This window comes from Panthera pardus, unplaced genomic scaffold (genome assembly GCF_024362965.1).
Source record: "Panthera pardus isolate Hobbes unplaced genomic scaffold, ASM2436296v1 HiC_scaffold_20, whole genome shotgun sequence".
NCBI classification, from domain to species: Eukaryota; Metazoa; Chordata; class Mammalia; order Carnivora; family Felidae; genus Panthera; species Panthera pardus.
Genome location: NW_026526766.1, coordinates 23,937,773 through 23,943,825, shown reverse-complemented (window position 1 = coordinate 23,943,825; position 6,053 = coordinate 23,937,773).

Genomic DNA, 6,053 nt, shown 5'->3' with positions numbered 1-6,053 from the left:
TCTATTCCAATCTGCTTGGCTCACCTTCTCTGGCTTGCTGGCCTTTTGGATCCTCACCTTGGCTCTCTCTTGACTCCCAATAGTCACCACCAGCCTCCTTTGTTCTGACAACCCACTTTAGACAGGCTCCTCTGGCTTCCATCTCTGGCTCTTCTCTTGGGCATGATGCCATGGATGCTCTCCTGCTCTTTGCAGCTCAATGTGCTGGAGCCCGCCAACTCCTGGCCAGGCTAGCCAGGTCACTAGACAGCATGCACCTGGCTGCAGACACTGCTTAGGTACAAAAAGAGAATGGCCTACATGGGTGTCCATTGTATATAGGAAGTAGTGGGGCTGCCTCTAATGGCATTCCACCTTTAGTTGGCCCAGAATATTTTGGTTCCTTCATTAACTTCTTTCTCCATTGGCTGATTTGTGTGTTCTTTTGTTCATTCTTTTGTTTATTCAGTACTTCTGAACCAGGTAGATAATATGAGGGGTGTGCCAGGAGATTTCATAGCCCTCTACTTTCCTTTTCCCCAACCCCATGGATAATTTAGATTTTATTATGTCCTGATAGCATGAGATTTAATAATTAAACCAACTGAACATGTTGTACGCAGAGTGGCAGCTTCTGGGAATCACAATCAAATGACCTCTCTTTCCCCCTCACCAGAAAGGATCTAAAAGGTACAACAAAGAGGCATTTAGTTTAATGACATTTGCAGATGAGCCTTATTTCCCTTGGCTGATTTTTTTTATTTATTTCTTTTTTTTTAACCAGTAAAATTCTTATTATTGAGTCTTTTTAGTGTTCCAATTCTCCCAGAGGGCATCTTAAGGAGAACAATGAATGCCTGCAGGCAATTGACCATTTTCCATCTTCAGCCACCAGGGATCTTGAGTGAGGTTAGAAATGCTGCCAGGAACTCCATCAATATTGAAAATGCCTCTGGCTTGATTAAGCCTCGGAAATACCTCCATTGATTCTATTCAAATATTTATTGAACATCTACCTCAGACAGGGTATACTGATTGACTTCAGAAAAGTCACCTTCGCCCAAGGCCTGGGAAGGGGAAGGCTTGCATGAACACTGGGCAGGAAAGGGAAATTCTTTGTGGGGTGACTGAAGAATGGGCTGGCTCAGCTCCAACCAGAGAAGGATCCAGGAGAAAAAGTCATTAGGTTCTAGAATACTGATAGGGCTTATAGCTCCTGTGATCAGCGAGGCGTTCTGACCTGAATGGTCATCCAAGCAGTAAAGGACATCTACAGAGTGGCAGCAGGAATGGTCCTCAGGAGGCACCATCTTGAACAACCCCACAGCAAAAAAGCAGGTTTCTTGAGTTGCCTGTCCACTAGAAAGTGTTCTTTAATGAGATAGTTTAATAGTATGGTATTTAAGAGTACAGCATCTGAAGGCAGACTAATTACCTGGGTTTGGATTCAGGCTCTCCCTGTAAGTTTGCTTAACCTCTCTAGACCTCACTGTCTTCATCTATAAAATGGGGATATGATAGTACCCAGCACATTAGGGTTGTCTGAGGACTAACTGAGTAAATTACTAAGATAGTAAAGGAATCCTAGCAAGTATTCAAAAATGGAAAGAGTTATTTTAATTGTAGCCTTCTGAAAATGACCATGTCTTCCAACAAGTAGAATTACTAATTTGCCTAGTTTTGAATTTTGTTTTTGTAAGGGTAATAAGATTTTTGTGCTGCAAAATACATTTTCCCCCTTTTTGTCACTTGTCTTTGTTGGGCTTTTCACATCCTTTTTTTTTTAAATCTCAAATGATGCAAATGAAGGTAGCATGTGGTCTGTAGTCCCCAGAGTGTGTTACTGAATGTACATATGCTCCTTAAATTCGAAGAGGAGCCCATCGTCATTGGCTTAAAATGTCCCCAAGAGGTTGCAGCTGAAAACCCCTGAGCTCTTGAATCTGAGCTCTCAGATTTCTGCTCCTCTTGTATTGAAAGTATCATTAATAATTTGACTAAATCATTTTCTTTCCCAAAGCCTGCCTGAATTATCTTTTCCTTGACCCCATGTGTTCATTGTGGTCACCATTTGAAAATAACTTCCTCATGAAACAAGGGTCCTTCATGTTTATTCAGAATGGTTTGCATTGTGTACAAGTTGGCATTGCCTGAGGAGAAGTTACAACACCTTGCCATCCATAACAAAAGAATTTTGAATTTGCCCTTGAAATAGTGACAATTAAGAATATGCTCATCAAACCCTCTCATTTGTAGAACTTAAACTCTCACCAAACCATCATTGGCCTCATCCTTCTTTCTCTCCTCACAATATACTTCCTGGCTTCCGAGTAAAGCCTAAATAACTTTTGAATACATTTCATTTTTGCGATTGAATTGTAGTTCTGACCATATGGACATATTCAGACTTTTGTAACAATCCACTGCTAAATGACTTTCTGTCAATTCAGTTCAAGTTACAGGTCAAATCTAACGATTGTGATGAAAATAACTTCAGAGAAAAGCATTTTCCAAGTGCCAGTTGCAACTATAACTTAAAGGGCCTCCCTCTTTAAGGCCAATAATTTTTCACTGAAAACACCCATGGTCATGCTTTTTGCATAATATATTTTGTTTCAGTGAATTGAGGGAATCATTTCAGTTCTTTGAGCCAGCCAGGTGCAGTGTTGAAAGGCCCCCCTTTAAAAGCAATGCATCAGTTCTTGAACGGTACCTCTAGGTGGCACTGCAGCCCAAGACAACGTGCCTGGTCGTTTGCTTTCTCCCCTCCCCCTCATTCCTGGTTGCCAGCACAGGTTGGATTGGCATGCAGGGAAAATAATCATTAAAAATAAATGCAATCAAAAGAAGTAGGTTATTACAGTGGCACATTGGAACTGCTTTGGTTAGAGGTCTGTTGGCCTCCCGTTAGAAATGTCGTTTGGGAGGAGTTTGCCACTTGGCTGTGAAAATTGGCTAGAGGTGAAAAGTGACATTCTCTAGGTCTCAACCTTGTAGCCTATTTAATCCTAAGAAGTGTGATTTCAGATGGTCGAGTGGCTTTGAAGTAGCACACAAAGACACACAGATGGATTTGTTTTCCTTAAGGCAATTCATAACTGTTTTTGTGACCTTGAAATGCACTATGACCCAATGACATATTGCAGTTTTGTTGGCCAAAATGAGGGTGCATGTCCTTAGTAGGATCTCAAGATTAAATTCTGAAAAATACTGACGTGTGAACAGGGAAAATATTAGAAAGTGCAGCTTAGTAAAACATTTGGGTAGGTTTGGCTACATCTCCACCCCCCACTTTGTCTGAGGCCAATCCCTTCCCTCAAACCTTCTTCTGACACCATGGTTTCTTCCATGTTAAAATGAAGAGTCACTCTTGATGAACATTATCATCAGAATGTGTGCGTCAGGATGTTTTGGGGTTATAGTATGGTAACAAGCAACCCCAAGTCTGAGTGATTTACCACCAGCCGAATGTGTTCCCCACTCATACAACTTGTCCAATTTGGTTGGCAGGAACCCTGCTCCACACTGTCACAGAAGTTCTACCATCTTGTAACTGCACCACTGGATATGTGCTCTTAGACTTTCTCTGCTCTGTTCTGGATACACATCACTTCTGCCTTGGTTCATTGCTCACAACTAGTTATGTGGCTATGCTCAACAGCAAGGAGTGGGGGAAATATTGGGTAAGCATCATAGCCTCCAGCCTATTACATCACTGTGTATTTTCTGATTCTATAATTCTGTCGGGATCTATCTTATTTATATTTTAATGCCCTTGACCATCAATACCAAGTGCATGTTAATTCCTCAAAACCTGAATTTAATTGAATACCTTGATCTCCCAAGCCCCCATCTAGGTAAAGGCTATGTAATTTTTTTCTGAGGACTTTTTTCTTCTTTTCTAGGCAAAATTAACTGCTTCTACTCTGTGCCTTGATGGCACTTTGTTCATGCTGATGGGTTTGCATTTGTCACAGTCTAATTTGTTGCTATTCTGTCTCCTCTGATAGAATATAGTCTCCCTGATGGCAGGCACTCATTTTTATCCATCCTTGTATTGCTGATGTCTGAAAAGATATAGATAAAAAGAATAAATGTAGAAAAAAAGTTAATTCTATGAAAAATGATAAAAATAATATTTTTGAGTTCTATATTAAGTTTTAAGCATATATAATATGCATAGGTGCCTCATCTCTTTCAATTCCTATAACAATTCTATAAGGTAGGTAGATGAACAAACTGCATTTTTATAGTAGTCAAATAACCTTCCCCAAATTTATGAGGTAGAAAATGCTAGAGCTGAGATTTGAATCAAAGCCTCTTTGATTGCAGAGTTGTACTTTTGAAGCATTATGCTGTAGTGACTTATATGCTGCTTTGTATGTTTTAATAACAAAAACATAATTAAAAACATAATTATGATTGATTTAAAAGTTCACCGTGCAAAGTGGTGTGAACTTGGAGTAAATCCTCCCACACATGACAAGAGACCTGGATTCCATTTCCCACACCAGTTCTACACTTACTGGTTGTATGACTTTGGATTAGGCTCTTCATTTGCCTTGTCCCAGTTCCCGTATCTGTCAATTGAGAGTCAAGTTTGAACTATTAATTTTCAACTTTACTCTGCATACCGGAGATCTTGTTAAAGTACAGATCCTGATGCAATAGGTCCAGGGGGCCGGAGATTCTGCAATTCTAACAAGCTTACTGGGGATGCTGTTGTTGCTGGTCTGTGAAGCACATTTTGAATAGCCAAGAGCTAGATGATTGCTAAGTGCTAAGGCTGTGTACTATATGATTCTACAAGTCATTAGAAGGTCTTGAAAGAACTTCTTAATTTACATAATTGGCACAAAAATATGAAGTAATTGATCTGGTTATCTTCATGTACATTCACCTCAATATTTATTCTCTTGCAGCGATAAATCTAGAGTTTCCCTGGAGATTTTCTCCAGTCATCAGTCTCTGCTTCAATCTCTGTGAATTTGGGAGGCATCGGTATTTAAAATTTTCTGGCCACAACAGTTGGTTCAGGGAGTGTCTTGAGACATATTGACAGCCAGTAAAATAGAATTAAATGTGTTTCTGAGAACTCAGGGATAGAGTCAGAGACATTTTCCTGCTGGCCTTGAACTTGAAGGACTAGAGGTATCATGACCATCTTAATTTATCACCATGAGCGTAGTAAGGTATCCACAGAGAGAAAATAGATCTAAGACAGGGAGAGAAACCTAAGGCTGGGGAAGTCTTCTGAGCTTTACTTGTAAAAGTAACATGGCAGACTCACCCATACATGGTTAGGTACATTGTGTGTGTGTATGTGCCCTTACACATGTGTGATTGACCAATTAAAGACTTACCAATTGTTTAGCCCCAGGATCTGGGCTCAGCATCGGAGAATGAGCCTGAGGGCTTAATCCATGAGAATTCAAGGTTGAAGCCACCACTGAAAACCAAGCATAAAATACAACAGAAGCATGGATGAAGCAGAGAGGTAGGAAAAGGAACAGACAGGACCACACTAGAGATTCAAGGCCACAAGACAAGGGACAAGAATGGAGCCTGCTGAAGTCTGGCTGCGATCTCTTCCATGGGCAGAGTCTGGCGTCTGCACTGGGTGAGGAAGGAATCATGAGATATGCCAAGCCAGGAGGACATAGAAAGGGATCGTGTTGTTCTTTCAGGCCTTAATAAGGTAAAGGCCCAGACTACAGACTGAAATTTGTTTGGTCAGGAAGCTGCTGCTTGCAATGCTTCTCTCTCTCTCTCTCTCTCTCTCTCTCTCTCTCTCTCTCTCTCTGTGTGTGTGTGTGTGTGTGTGTGTGTGTGTGTGTGTGTGATTATTTATTTATTTTCTGACAGAAGCAGTAATCTCAAATAGTCTCTTGAGACTGGGCAGCTATTATGGATGTCACAGATGAACTCCTCGTAGGATGGCCGACTTCACTTTGACCTGAGGCAAAGCTATTTAAATTTTATTAGGGAAGCAGGCCAACCACCCTATTAGACCTTTGGGTGATTAAAAGAAAATCATCCTATAAAACGTTCCATTATATACATCTGTTAACTGA